We start from the raw sequence: 16304 nt of genomic DNA, 5'->3' as shown, positions 1-16304 counted from the left end.
ATGTAGCTAGTGGGTAATTAGTTACGTAAGTACTTACTTATTTTAGGAAATTTCCACCTGAACTGTTGAATGGAACATACACTTACCTATGTATGTACATAAATGTATGTTTGCAGCGGCAAGATTTCTCACTCTCTCTCTCTCTATTAGTGAACGAAATTTGTAACTAATACAGACGCAATAGGAATGAAGCATTTATTTCAAAATAAATACTCATATGGCATTTCTTTACAATTCGTGATAATCAAGAATACCTACATATGTACATATTTATGAACATATGGGCAGTTCCCTTCTGGCGTTACGTCACATTCATACGACAAAATGTTGAAAAGATAATGAAAAAGCAAACTCTGCTAATTGGGTTGGACTATTTGTATAAACATTTTTTGTGCATATATTTATATGAAATACACATGTAAGTGGTGTTCATTTTCAAAAATATTAAATTTAAAAACTTTTTCTGTTAACCTGTTGTTATACAAAAGTCCTTGGAGGACTTGCTGCCGTTGCGTTACCAAATTCCGCGCGATAATAAAAGCTTAAAAATATAATGTTAGTCGAGATTGAACAAATTTTCTGGCCATTTTTCAAGGTAGTTCAATATGTGAGAGACACTTTGAGGAGACACTTTTATCAAGAATCATCTTTTTTCTACGAGATGACAGTAAAAGAAAACATGACTGTAAAAATATCGGTGAACGTGAACTGTTGCTTGTTTGAATAGGTTTTCGCATCAAAGTTAATTTCATTTCATATGGCCATTGGAATTAATTACCTTTCCACAAAATTAAAATATAATATTGGCACAAAAGTGTATGAAAATCGGTTTTTATTGACTTTTCATGATTATGGCCTGGTCTGGACCTTTAAGCGGAACTTCCCAGCCCCCATGGAGACTCTTATGCGTGCACTACAAACTTATGTCTAGAACCAAAGCTCCCAAAAAACAGTCAACACTTTCGGGCTGTCTGAAAAAATTTCACATTTACGGACACATTGCGAATGGGAGAGAAAAGACCCGATCAAATCTGTCTTTGTTCATTTCGCTCATCGCTCAAGCAAAGACCCGACTTTGCAATTCTGTTTTGTTGCTGTTTTTCACTGAGCAACGACGCCACGAGCGAACGAATAAGTGTCTTTTGCTCTCTAAGTGCGGAGTGCGGAGAATCTGAATTCCTTGCTAGTGGTTAAGCCTAACTCTGTTAAATCTTAATATCAACCTGTTACATATAATTTACATTTTCTTCACTAAGATTTTAAGACGGGTTTTCCATTTCTTATACCCGTACTCAAAAAAGAGTTAAGGGGTATATTAGATTTGTGGTAAAAGTGGATGTGTGCAAGGCAGAGAAGGAAACGTTTCCGACTCCATAAAGTATATATATTCTTGATCAGCATCAATAGCCGAGTCGATAGAGCCATGCCTGTCTGTACGTCTGTCCGTCTTGTTTGACGCCTGGATAAAAGCTAGAGGAACCAAATTTGGTTTCCAGACTCATGTGATATCACACTGCTACAAGTGTATTTCGCCCCGCCCCCTTCCGCCCACACAAAGGACGAAAATCTGTGGCAGGCACATTTTTAAAGATACGACAAAACTAAAAACGCAGTATCGTAGAGAATGGCCATATCTACCTGATTGCCGAATCTGAATTAGATCGGATCATAATTATAGCCAGAATGAAGAAATTAATTTTCAGTTGGCTCCCCTGCCCCCCCTCCATCAAACGACAACGTAACTCATTTTCCTTCTCGCTCGCACACTCTGCCGCGTTCAGTGCGCGAGCAACCCCTAGCGGAGGAGATGTAGAATCTAATTGGAACATGTACAGTCTACATGTTAGATGTAGAATATACATTGTATATGTAGATGTATGTAGAGAGCAGACGTAGCAAAAAAATGTAAAATGTTAATTTTTTTTTTTTCTAAAATTCTAAAAAATCATAAGCTCAAAAATGTATATACTGACTGAGTACGGGTATAAGTAGAGTCGCGTCCCCAGAAGCGACTCACACGTTCCTTCTCGTTTAATTAATTTTTTTTTTAATTTGACACAGTTGCGTGTGACCAAATGACCCCAATCAAAAGAGACATCGAAAAATGCATGAACGATCACAAGACTCGTTATCGGCACACATCCTTGGAAGAACCAAGTCAACCCGCAAGTACTACTGTATTTGGTTGTTTCTTTTGCTCTCGTTCTTATTTCTTCGTGCTCGTTCGATTTTCGTTTTTACCGAAGCTTGTTGTGCTTGGTGCTTGCTTTGTTCGTGTGAAGCTGATTTTAAGGTAGCAAACAAATACAAAATACGGTGTATAGAGTATTTGGAAAGTAGCCGACAACGAATGCATTCGCGCAGGGCTCCAATTCATATGTACCTGCAAAATTATATATGTACATGATCGATTTTCCAGATATTATTAGGGCATAAACACGAACAAAACTAAAAACTAAAAACACTTCTCGCAGACACTTGTTTTATTCTGCTCGTGTACAGACTCTTTCTGCGAGCGCTTGATCCAATGTGCCTCTTTAGGTTGTTATTGTGAGACACGAGCGTGTCTCGGCTCTCGGCTCAACCCGAAGACACTTAACAGATAAAACAAGCGAAGAGACCAAAACTGTGCTCTGCTCAGAGCGGGAGAGCTATGCCTAGAATTCTGCTCACTCTATTTCGTGCCTCTCGATTCTAGCGCTTTCCATATAGCAGATGTGTAATGTAAGTAAGTGAAGTTCCTGTTCGAACGCGAAACGGAAGCTATCGAATTACGAAAAATTATTGCTGCCCAAACAAAATGTACCCCAACAATTGTAAGTATACATATGTACATATGTATGTATGTATGTATGCGTTGAGACAGGCAGGTACATTTTTATGTATACAGTAGAAGGGTTCAGTCCCAGTTGGTGGCCCAAAGCGGAATATACAAAAATGTCACAGCAAGTCTGAAGTTTTGCCAGAGTGGGAAAGACATTGGCTTTTTGCATAAATGCAAAATATTTAAGGCTCAAACTGTGCGAGCTATGAAAATCCCACTGCTGGTGGAGGGGACGGCAGGGTATCCTATGGTGGGTAGGTCCGTCCGCGGGCAGGATACGAAATTTGAAATGTTGCAGCTGCACTTGCGGGCCACTCCAGCAACAATCTGTGTGTCCGGGGGGCAGAAGTCGAATCTTTGCTACCCCTTAAATGATGGCAAGCGTATTCCCAATAGAAGTTCATTTAAAATTTGATAGTACATACATCTGTACATATGTATGTATGTATTTCGTGATGTAATTTCATCACAAGAATCGATCAAATTTCTGTGTGCTGTATATTGTCCATTCCATTGAATCCTTCTGCCTGATTGGAGTGCCAGGACACAAAACTCGAGTCGGACGTCTGGTTCCGTTCCTGGCCTCTTTTGCCATTCCTGCTCACTGTTTCGCTCTTGCCCCCTCCCCTCTCCACCCTTTCCTTTTATGACTATTTTTTTCAGAGCACACAAAAGTTTGTCCAGAGCTTTGACTTTCGGGAGAGGGTGGAGGAGGCTGGGGCTGGGGCTCTTCCTTAGCTAGAGGAAGCCAGCCAAAACTTGAGGCAGAGCAGAAGTACGAGTATCTGTTGCAGTGTCACCGACTTGAAATGGCCAACGGGCTTGGTCGGCGGGTGGGCTGGCGGGCAGGCTGGACGGGTAAACGATAATGAATAATGTTGCTGGCGATAATGTTGCCACCTCCGTCAGCAACATGAGACGCATTTGAGCATCCTCGAGATGGTTGCGTGACTCACGAGTGACACATCCGTGGCACACACTCTGCGGAAGGAGGGCAAAGATAGCCGCCAGCAGAGTGAAGAGGAACCGCTCCACAGTAACGGGATGTCGGGATATCCTCGCCTGATCTCAAGCTGGAACTATTTCCCGGGGGAATCACGCACTCAACCCTAGCCAGACATAGCCCTTGGGGTGGCAGTGGCAGTGGCAGGGGCACAAAGTTCAAGTGAATACTGATAAAATTTCAGCAGAATAATTTCTGCTACAATGACTGTCACTTGCCCCAACGTTTTCCGTTCTCCCCTTGCCCATTCCCCTTTCCCGTGTACGCCACAAGACCCATTGGACTTTGGACTTTCTGAATTGATTCATGGCCTGTGGTAGCGTTGCTTATGAATAACCATTCAGGAATGTCTCCCCCCCCCGCACTGCTGCGGGTACAAAGTTTATTCTTCTTTTTTTTTTTGTGTGTTTAATTGAAATTTCAAGTCGTCATCGTTTGGTCAGGCGGCAGCGGGCCGTGGAAAGCCATGCAGGGAAGCACTTTTATCACCACATAAACAAAATTCGAACAATCGGCATAAAGAGCAAACAAAAAACGAAGGGGAAGCTACCAAGTCCGAGGCAGCAAATACCCTTTCGAATCGATCAGGCTGTGGAGGGCCAGCAGCAGCAGCTTAGATCAGGGAGCTTAGATATTCAGTCCCTGAATATTGTAGTACCCACTGCAGGCAAGGGTATACCCTACCAATGGAATGCGCATAAGAATGCGAATAAATGGGAGTTTCCAATTCACTGGAAATCAACGTGTAATATTTATGCTCGAGTGCGCGTCGGGGAAGCCCTTCCCGAGGGATAAGCAACCAACGGTTCTGGCTTGAGAGGATACATCCGTTTCGTACGGGTGGGGCATCGGGGGTAGCGGCATAAAGAAGGCGAACAAAGGCCGGAGGAAGGCGGTGAGTGTTTATCGCACGCTAATCACAAATCGCAAATCGGAAATACGATTATTCTTTTTTCAGCACAGAGCACACAAAACACACAGAAGCTGCCACAGCCACAGCGACAGCGACAGCCACAGAGGAAGGTGGGCAAACACACTGCCACACACGTGAAACCAGGCAGATGGAGCATCTGATGCGGTCAGAGGCTTAGTCTGGGAGGGATTTCAATGGGCTCAAAGTCAAAGCCTCGGAGTCTTCTTTCGGAGACTATCGACTGCTCTACTTGGCAGTAGTTAGTGGCGTTTCGAACAGCGAACCACTTGGCGATCTGTGAGGCAATACAGTCCTCTGTTGCATCCACATTGTTACGGCCTTTATTCCACAGCGACGATCCGGAGGTGCTAAGCAAATGGAAACTGGCCTCGCTGAGGATTGACAACCAGGGCTGCAAAAATAAATCTGCGCCCTTATGGCTCATACAGGCCTATTTGGGAGGCCTATCGCGTGTGCCAACCAATTGAAGTGGTGTCCTGTGCCAAAAAGATTAAGGAAGAGTAGGCCTGAATCGTGCCCGTGACGGTCTGTCCCCCTTCCTAGCAGGAGAGCCAATTTAACATACACGATCGCCCCAAGACATTGCACGATATTCTCAGGGATATCAGCAACAAGATGACCAAAGAGGACAATCCCAAAAAGGTATTAAAATTCAAGATAGTCCGTGGCTAATTTTATTTGAAGATCGCCTTGAGTCAGTTGAGTCACCAGGGAATTTTGATAAGCAGTTCCTCGATTTTACCAACCCATTGCACAGCCCTATGAAGGTTGTTTTTTCCCATACAATTATCTAGAATTAGTTTTGCCCTTCATGCTAGTGAGCAAATTAAACACGCACTTGAAGTGCATTTTTTGAGAAATTCAAATATGAATGTAAAATGTAAAATCCAATTTGATTTTGCTCATTTAACGAAATGTACTAGATTATTCAAGTAAGGTAAATTATTCAGGTAAATAGTTTAAAAGTTTACAAAAAATATGCTACGTTGGCATCCCACAGCCCACAGCCTTACGTCATTGGCAAATATTCAAATTAGTTTTAAGCCTTTCATTTTTAAATAAAACATTTAATTGTAATATTTTTTATGATTTTGTTAGAATAAATAATACTTTACTATAAGTGTAATGTCACAACATCATAGCGAATCTTACTCGCTACTTTGTTGGTTTCTCTGGTTGAAGCTCAAAAAACAACCCCCAAAATGGCTTACAGCAATATGTAGAAATCAATGCGTAAGAGGGAGACGACTATAGTTCCTATAGCTACTGGCGCATTACACTGACGTGTGCATGTAAGCGAGGCGTCAGCGAGACATTTTCCTCTCAGTCTATTTTGAGTCGTCAGGCAGTCGAAACATAGCGAAATTAGTTTTCTTTTTTCCTAAAATAAATGGGAAAAATGGAATTTGGATCAAAGGAAATAACTGATGCTGTGTTGGCGTTCCTAAGCCGCGTTGTGATTCTGGCCGAAGATGCCGAAAATAAAAACAAAGCAGCTGCAATCAAAGAATCTGCAGGAAACGAATCAGCAGAGGCCGAAGCAGAACCAACTGGAATTTCGGCAGAAGCAGTCGAAAAAGAAAAACCTACAGGAATGGAAAACTCGAATGGAATGGCGGCAGAAGCTGTGGGAATAGCAGAAGCCGTAGAAGTAGAAAAGTCTGCTGAAATGGCGGCCGAAGACGGTGGAAAAGAAAAACCCACTGGATGGGCGGCTAAAGCAGTTGAAATAGCAGAAGTGCTTGGAATGGGAAAATCTACTGGCATGGCAGCAGAAGCTGCTGAAATTTCCGAATCTAGTGTTAAAAGCGAAGATTTTTTACCGGACTATGTACAGCTGTACAACCCATTGCCGGGCATTCCACGCAAGCTTACCACAAGCCCTGATGCTCTGCCAATGGAGTTCCGTCAGCTGCACAAATACTTGGGCCGTGCTGTGGAGGTTTATGTGTCATACAACACCGTTCTACGCGGCACTCTGGAGTCATTGGATGGCAATCTTGACTGTGTGCTGAGCGATTGCTATGAGGATTATTACTACTTTGAGTCTCAGTATTTTGTGGGCACCGTGCACGTCGAGGGCAAGCACCTTAAATTCATAACAGAGATGCACCAATAAATCTACCACCCGATGAACATGAATAATGTAAAATAAAAGCGAATATTAGAGAATATTTGTATTGGAACTATTTTTTTTTTGTATTGCAGACTGTACTGATTTACTGTCTGGCTTTGCAGCGTTTTTCTTTCTTAATTTATGTTCAGTCACTCATTCTATTGCTTTCGCTTTCGCTTGTTTCTCGTATTCTTCTTCTGCTTTTGCACGCACACAGACACATAAACAGGCGTGCAGGCTTGTGGCCCTGGGCTAGAGCGGGACAACCATAGTGTCGCAGGCAACTCTTGAAGTAACGAGAAGATTTTTAGTTTCTGCTTTGCTTTTCTGCTTTGCTTCTGGGCCAGCTGCAGTACAGTCTGCACACATTTGCAAAGCATTTTTTGGATTGGAAATGAGAGTCTGTTCAGCGGAAAATATTTTGCGGGGGGCTGCGCTACGCCTCTGTCAGCAGTTTAAACACGAGGGCACACATAAACATTTCAATTGTCAACAATGTGCTCAGCTCAAATGTGAATGCATCAGCAGCCACTGAAACCACTCAGCCCCTCCTCTGCTCTCCTCTGCACAATGGATGGCAGGGCACGGGGCAGGAGCAGTTAGGTGGAGGGTGGGTGGGGGCTGGGGGCACGCTTAAGACTCTCTTCATGCGAGCATTTTATGTGTGCTTTGTGCATAAAACGCGAGTCCCGAAATTGATTTCGCTTCGATTTAAATAGACATGACTCCACGCTGATTCTATGGGGAGACGGAGACCTGGGGACTCACTCTGGGTTATGGGTCTTCCCATACGACGACGACGACGACGTCAAAAGGCGCACAAACACACACACACACACACACACACACGAGACGCACCAGGCATTGCCATACATCCGACAATTGTATGGCAAGTAAAAGTAAAAGTGTGCATAAAACGACAGGCCGGGCCAGGCCAGGCCAGGCAGGCAGCAAGGGCCAAATAAATAAGCCAAATAAACAGCCAGACGACAGGGCTTACGACAGGGTGGCTGGCGGGTGGCGGGGGGCGTGGCGAAATCGGGTTGACTAAGTAGGCGGAACGGGCGAATGTCTCACGGAGCTCATTTAACGGCGAGCGAGAGACCCGAGACGACCCCCAGGCGATATTTATGTGCTACATCAACTCCGTCCTTTTGTTCCGCTTTCTCACCTTCATCGTCCCCGTCCCCTTCCACAATCCTCCCCTCTACTCGCAAGGCATTGCCTATGCGTGTGTCAAATAATGAGTCATAAAATTAAATTTCATTCTCAACGCGATCAGGGCTTAAGTTCGATTTGCTTTAACAGCGAAAGTCCCCCCAGAGGAGGTCTTAAGGAGAAAGATCTCTCTCGAGAGAGAGAGACCCCATCCCATTTCCATTCCCATTCCCATTCCCCTGTTCCTGTTCGAAATGCAGCCCTGTGCCTGTGCCAGGCCCAAAAAATTGATTATGGGTGGGCGCAGGAGCAGGCAAATAAACACATCAACCTATTGACACGCACCCAGCCCCCCTAAGTGCGCCCCCCCACCACCACTCCTTTCGCGGTGGGGTGCGTCCTTCTTCGGTGTCCCCCCATTCCATTCCTTTCCCGTTCCTTTCCGTTCCGTTCCGCCTTTGTCTTTGTCTTTGCTCATATTTCGAGGTGTGACAAAATGAATATGTTAACTGCTCCAGCCAACGCATAACAACCCCACAGAGCACACCCCCCACCCACCGCACCACCCATCCACATCGCCTCGTCTCTGCGCCTTTGTGCGTGTTGACATTGTGGAATGGGATGTGGATGAGGATGAGGTGTTTAGTAGGCCTTAAACTTTTGGCGTTTTTAATGAGCCGCCACACAAAACACGAAACGAACACAGGCACAACAAAACGAACCAGAAGCAGAGGCAGAGCTAAAAGAACGAGAAAAATTCGCATGCCAAAGAAATGCTCAAAGCGACATTTGACATGCAACCTGAGGGGGGGTGGAGAGAGACAGAGAGAGCTGCAAAACCGTGAGACCTCGAGGCTAGAGATGAAAGTTCCAGGGGAGTTTGTTGCAATCACGAACCAAAAAGAAACAGCTAAGGAAAGAGCGACTAAAGGAGTCCAGAAAGAGTCCCCCAGAGAAAGTGTGTAGTAAGGGAAAGAAGAAAGGTTTAACAAGTAAAAAGAGCACATAAAGAAAGCTTCTTAGTCTTCAAGCTCTAGGGACTGGAGAGAGCAGGGAGTGTAGATCCTTCTGTATTCATGTGTGTTTCATTCGGCAGTCATAACATGTCGTGATCACGTTGCCATCATTATGGAAGGGAGTCGACACTCGACACTCCATCGGCGTGCAACGTTTTTAGGCCTTTCCTTGCCACCCACCACCACTGCCAGTGTCAATTTACATATGCCTGAAGGAGCAGAGGAGAGGAGTTTCCCCCACAACAACACAAACACACACAGAAAACTTCTCCTGGCAAAGGTCATAATCAAATTTTATGGCAAACACTTGAACCCCCGAAGTGGGGGAGGTGCAGATCGTGGCATGCCCCGAAGTGGAGACAGAGAGAGAGAGGGAGAGACAACGATGTGAAGTGACTTTGTGGCATCGATTGCCAATTGCATAAAAGCCAATTTGCCATGGCTGCAAAATAGCTGCAAGTGGCAATTTATTAACACATTCAACACAAGGACTCCCACTGCCACTCCCACTGCTACTGCTTTTGCTACTCCTACGCGCACACACACACACACACACCCGAAGGACATGCATGAAGGATTGATTTTTGCAGCAGTTGCAAGATGGAAATGGGAAACGAGCTTCGATCGAAACAGTTTCAGAGAGACAGCGACAGAGACAGAGAGAGAGAGAGCCGAAGCACAGAACAGGGCAGGACAGGGCAGGTGGCATGCAGCATGTGGCTTGTGGCAGGTGGCAAGTATCCCGGCTACGATTATTGTAAACGCTCGCCTGCCGAGCTCACAAAATGAGCTATGCAACTCAGACGTGGCTCCAGGAATAGAGCGGTTCTGGTTACTGCTTCGAGGTTCCTGTCTCTGCAACCCACTCCCCTCCCCTCCCCTCTCCTCACCAGCACCCGCTCCAGCGACTGAGACTGAGACTGAGACCTGGGCCATCGTCTATATGAAATAAGCAAAACTAATATTTCAACGCCATAAATCATAAAAAGAAATAGAAATTGCTGCAGCCCCATGCAGCCAGCCAGCCAGCCCCTTTTGCTCCTCAATGGTGGCAGAGTGCGAGTGGGGGGTAGGGGGGCTTGGCTTGGTCAGGGGTCAGTGGTGGTTAGGGGGTCAAACTGAAGCATGTGAATATTTCGCAAAAGGTGGGAAGGTCGCCGCCCTGCATCGAACCCACTTTGCGAGCTTCAAGAGGTGCCCATCGTGCACAGTGGGCAGTGCAGTGGATATGCACGGCTAAAGCTGTGAAAAAACTTGAGCAAAGGATTCAAATCTACAGAGAAACAATCCCAAAGATGCCTCTGGGAACCTTAGCTGCAAACTCCATCTAACTGGATGTGCCCACTGTACTGGCCATTGTACAGGAACCAGTGCCAATATCGTTTCCTTACACTGTCTCTGGCTGGCAGAGTCTTGCCCCACGGCGTGGCAGGCGCTGTGGGTGGGTGCTCGGGTCACCTGTTCATTGTCATAAGTGCAGTTTACATTCAATCTAAACACTCACCGCCTGCAGCCCACCTACATACATGCTGGTGGGGTGTCGGTGTCGTTGTCGTTGTCGTTGTTCCGGAGCCAGGCAGCAGGAGCTTGTAGCCAAGAGACAGGAGCCAGGAGCCAGCAGCCAGGGAGAGAGAGCGAGAGCGAGAGAGTTGAATCGATTTCTATCTGGCAGCGCATAAATCGTTTTGCCACATGCCCCTTGCTTGCCTTAACCCTGGGCGCTTCAACTGTATCGAAACGACTGCATCGAACATGTGCATAAATCGTAGGACAATCCATAAATGCATAGCGGTGCAGGGGGCAGGGCACACCAATGGGGAACAGCTATGGGAAATTGTATTTGTGGTTCGAAAATCGACACAAAAGTTTCAAGCAAAGGCCGGCAACTGAACACTGGGAAACTATACAAAAAACAACAAACTATCGAATCGAATCGAATCGAATGATTTTGAATACAAATCGAATGCGAGCAACTAAACGTTTCAATTAAGTAATATGCAACTTCAATATCTTACCACATCCATTCGATTTCAAGGCGTTTTATTGGATGCAGCGATGGGCGATCCCCTTTCCGAACATCTAATTCAGCTTACGCCCCTGCTAAGCAGGGAACGTGACCGATTCGATACATGTACTCGTACCAGTGGGCGTGCATAAGTATAATTTCCCAGCCCTCCAGCGCCCAAAGGCAATGACTTCTGACCAGGGTACCCGACCCGACCCGACCCGACCCGACCCGCTTCTACTCCTCTGACACGGGCCTTATTTACTGTTTTGCCCCATGTAAACCCAAATCGGCAGCGAGGGCAGCAGGCGAGTGAGTAGTCCGTGTCCGTGTCCGTGTCCGTGTCCGAGTCCGAGTATTCGTGGAGTATCCGTGATTCCGAGTCCGAGTCCGAATTCGAGTCCGAGTTGGAGTTCACGTGGCAGCAGTGGCAGCGGCGAGATTTGCATATTTTGATGATACATGGCTCTCTCGCTTCGATGACGGCTGATGCTGCAGCGGTACAGGCTATGGGGGCATGGGTCACCCAGCCACCGTCTGAATTTATGCAAAATCGTTACCCACAAAAAAAATCGCGCGAAAATTCAAAACGCGTGGTTTTTGGTGTGCATATTTTAATTTCCTCTTTTGTTTTTCGGGGGGGTCTGCTGTTGTCTGCTGTCTGCTGTCTGCTCTCTGCTGCTGCTGTCCCTGTGCCAGTAGTCGCTGCATCCTGCTGCACCTGCAGCTGCTGGCCGTTAACATCCGGCTTCCGAAGCCGGAGCCACCCTCCAAAGTCCGACAAGGAAGAGAGAGAGAGAGAGAGAGAGTGTGTTCCCTCCTCTGTTCGATTCGTTTCGTTTCATTTCGGGCTTGGGGCCTTGTCGCACGCTTGTCCGGCCGATCGGTTTGTTGATTCGTTTCCCAGTTTCCCAGTTTGCAGTTTTCATATTTCCAATTTGCTGGCCACGCAGGGCAGGGGATTCGGATCCGGATCCGCATCCGGACACGGCAGCCAGCCCCCCTGCAAACACCCTGGGGTACATTAGCTTGAGGGAATGCTCCTCCCATAAATAAATCAGTTTTCGGACTCCACTGCAGTCACACGACTGGGATCATCTCTCTCTCTCTCTCTCTCTCTGTGTCTTTCTGCTGGGAGGATCGTCATCTGCTCCTCCCTTCTGGTAGAGTCCTCGCCGTGCTAGAGGGTATTCCATAGCTGGGGACTTGCCACATCAAGTTTGTTCGTTTTCTTTTCCGGTTTCGATTTTGATTCTGTGGCGCTTTTTAGTATCGAAATTGAAAATGCAGTCGGCCGGCCACGTTTCGTTTGTGCTTGTTTGTTTTTCGGGGTTTCGGGGTGGGGTTTTCCTTCTGCGGCTAGGATAGGGGGGTTTCCCTCCCTCTCTTTTTTGGTTTTGCATGTGTAATCCGATTGCGGCCGAGGAAAAGTGAAATGTCTGCGAACGTCATCATCAGGCTCTGTCGTTGGATGCCTGCTGCCTGACTGGCTGCCTGGCTGCCTGGCTGCTGCCTGGTTGCCTGCTGCCTGGCTGCCTCTTTGTGTTTGCCCATGAAATTGAAAACGGCAGCAGTCGCGGCCACAAATTAGAAGAAACCGGAACGGAATTGAACTGAATCTAACAGAACAGAACAGAACCCCCCATCCCCATTCCGATACCAATCGCAGTCCCAATCGAAAACAAAAAAAAAACACAACAAAATAATCAATAGCCAAGTGGAATGGCCATTGAACCCCGCCGAAAAAGAATCCGCTAAATCTATTAAAGCCAAGACTCAGAGCACAGGCTCAGCAGTTGCTGGGGCAGTGGCTGGGAGCTGGTGGCTGGTGGCTGGTAGCTGGGGGCTGGGCCTGTCGTTTGTTTAACAAATTTGTTGCTGTTGTCGCCCGCCTATTAACACTGCCTGCTGCCGTGTATCCTGTGTGTCCTGCAGCGTGGGGAGGAAGCTGCCAACCAGAGCCAGGATATCCGGCATTTATTTCGTGGCTCCTCTCCTCTCGCTTGTTTTTTTTATGCCTCGATAAGATGCGTCCGTGGATCCCGGAACATATGCCCCGCGCCCAGCCACCCGAATGGCACAGGGCAAATTCAAATGGGAAATGAAAGAGATTTTTATCGGAGCACAACAACGGCAACAATGGCAATGGCAACGACACATAAACTTGGCCAACACGAAAATCCATTTTATCATCTTATTATTATATTTATTTATTCTCTCCGCGCCCTCGTGCTCGTCCTCGTCCTCGTCCTAGCCCTCGCCCATTGTCATCTCTTTGCTGCTGCAGAGCAAAACTATTAAATAAAATTGTTGTTTGGTTTTGATTACATTCAGATGTCGAACAGGTGGATATCCTGCAGGATCATTAAGCGCTGCGGCACTGCCCATAGAAATTAGCAATCAAATTCACATGCGATTCGATTCGATTCTGGGGGGCTTCCAATTCCAATCCCTAATTAAATTTCTTACCGATACTTGGATAATACTTACAGCCAAGTTCTGGCCATAACTATGCTTATTCTCATCTGATATTTAATTGTTACAGCCTTCAGCTGCTGGGGGAAATACTTTCATGCACTTTTCTGGCGCACATTTTCCAGGGTATAAAAAAAGTCGCCTGCTGGCTTTTTATTTTTGGTTTTTGTTTGGTTTTACTTCTAATTTTGTTTGATATTCTTTTTTGTGTGTTGACTGGAGCACGGGGGCCGCCACTCTTATGACGGCAGCTTTATTGTTCCATGGTGGGCGTGGCGGAAATTAGTTTTTTTTTTTTACTCTTACAGTGGCGTCCGTGGGAGTGTGTGTGCTGCCATTCCTCCCTGTAGCCGTAGCCGTAGCCGTAGCCGAAGCCGTAGCCCTCCTTGGGCATTGTCATTAAAATGGAGCGGAGAAGGCTTTCGGAAATAAGTAATTGTTATGCTGTTACAGGTAATTTCCTCTCGGGCAGGGGATTAGCTGCAAAAAAAAAAAATACTCGAGAGAAAAGAAAGCAGAGGAAAGCAGAGACACAGTTTTCGCTTGTATATACTATATATATATATATATATACTATATTCTCGTATATTTGTTGTCCTCATATACAATACAATACACTTCTATGGATATACATATGTATACATATACTCGTATAATAATTATATATAATTTGTGGCTTGCAAATTCTTTTTTACACTATATTCGAATGGGTGGGGGTGGGCGGGTGTAGTCAACACACACAACAAGGGAGTGGGAGGAGGGAGATGGGGGCAAGCTGATGGGGATTTACAATAAATACATGTACGATATATATCCTTTATTTATGTGGGCTTCTCCTGCCCACTGTTTGCTCTTATGGTTTTGCTTGCATTATTTATTTATTTATTTATTTTTTAATTACACTACACACTTGGTGTTTGCCTTGGTTTTGGTTTGCTACTTAAATTGTTAAACATACAAAGCATTTAGTTTGGTTTTCACTATGTGATAAATGTATTTAAATACCGTTATAGTTAATTACGCTAATATGTACTCTATATGTAGGATTATTCGGTGGAGTTCCTCCAAACGGGGATTCATCGAAATCCGCCTTCGGGGTTCCCAAAAAAATTAACCAACTCTTCCATCGCTCTCTTAAGTATTATTTCTTTTCGTTTGCTATGTTGATCTTTAAGTTATTATCTAATTTTCCAATAAATCATCTGCCATTTTGCTATAATGTCTGGCAACTTTTTTCTATATGGCTCTGTGTGTGTGTGTGTGTGTGTGTGTGTGAAAAGGTCAACAACTAAAATTTAACCAACAATCAGCAATTCACATCCGAAAAAAAGTGTTTGCCCAAATTAAACAGTTTTTCGGGCAAATTAAAATCGAAAAATTGCTCGCCACTCGCAATTGTATGATATATTTATGTGTGAAATGGAAGCCAATCCCAAATCCAAGCCCACTTGAACCCGAACCCGAACCAGAAGCCGATGCCCAACGCCCTACCCCTGCCTGGGTCATGCCCTCGCACTTGGAGTGGAGTACAGCAAATATTTGATTTGGCAATCAAGCGCAAATACAACAAATTTGCCACAGGACTCTGTCTGTGGTTGGGTCTGAATTGTGTGGGAGAGAGGATGGGGAATGGTGGGGAATGGAGGGGCATGGAGGTGGTGTTAGGCAATTGCCGTGTCCTGTTCCTGTGTCAAATGCATGTCACAACACAGACACACACACACAGATACACCACTACACACACAGATACACACTCTCGTACTCTCGCATCGGAGGGAAAGTGTGAAATGAAAACACGGCAGCAACCGAAACGCGTTACAAAATGTTAATTTGCAGCGACATCAGCAATGGGATGGGATGGGTTAGTGGGTAGCGGGGGAGTAAAGTGAAGTGAAGGCATGTGGCATGTGTAGGTGGAAACTCTGCGGCAGGTGCCTCACTCAACCACAAGGCAGCAGCAGCAGCAGCAGCAGCAGCAGCAGCAGCTTTGTGCTCTACAGGCATTAACAAACAGCCGCCCCAACCCACCACTCCCCTGCCACCCACAGGTCTGATGCTGCAACAACATTTGCAATCAGTCGCTGACCAACACTGGCACCAACAACGTTGATGATGACGATGACGAGCAACCGCTAACACCGACCGAGCTCCAACCAAATGACCAATGAGCCAACCACTACACACACACAGACAGACACACACAGACAGTGAGTGAGAGAGAGAGGGAGAGAGAGGGAAAGTTCATGTGTCGGGGAAAGCTTGTCGCACGTTATACCCATTAACTCAAAGCGACAGACGGCATGAAGAAACGAAAGAAGAGAAAAGCTTGGGATTTCACTTTGATCTCATATATTGATATTTGTTTCTCTCGAACTCGCTGCCACACTTAACTCGCCATTCCGCCTACTCGCAGCTCGTTTTTCCCGCCACTCGCCACTTGCCACTCCGTACAGTCATGGATTATATGCAGCAGAATCAACGATAAAAGAAGTTATTGATGGATGATCCGCCTTAATTTGACCTGCATTTAGGGGGTAACTAATGGGTCCATAAGTGGCAGCTTCAATGAGGCTCCTGGCTGTTGCTGCTGCTGCTGCTGCTGCTGTCGCTGTCGTTGGGTCAATGTTGATGCTGATAAGTAGCAAAACATGAGGTCGCCTGTAATTATGCGAGTGTTGCAAGTTAATTGCAATTGTGTGCAACTGACGGTAGCGAGATTAATTAAATTCATCCCAGGGAAGCCAGTTCATTCCTCCACCCACACACGCACACC

This window comes from Drosophila obscura, unplaced genomic scaffold (assembly GCF_018151105.1).
Source record: "Drosophila obscura isolate BZ-5 IFL unplaced genomic scaffold, ASM1815110v1 contig_73, whole genome shotgun sequence".
Classification (NCBI taxonomy): Eukaryota; Metazoa; Arthropoda; class Insecta; order Diptera; family Drosophilidae; genus Drosophila; species Drosophila obscura.
The sequence above is the reverse complement of the archived record's forward strand: the minus strand, read 5'-3'. Positions refer to the sequence as shown.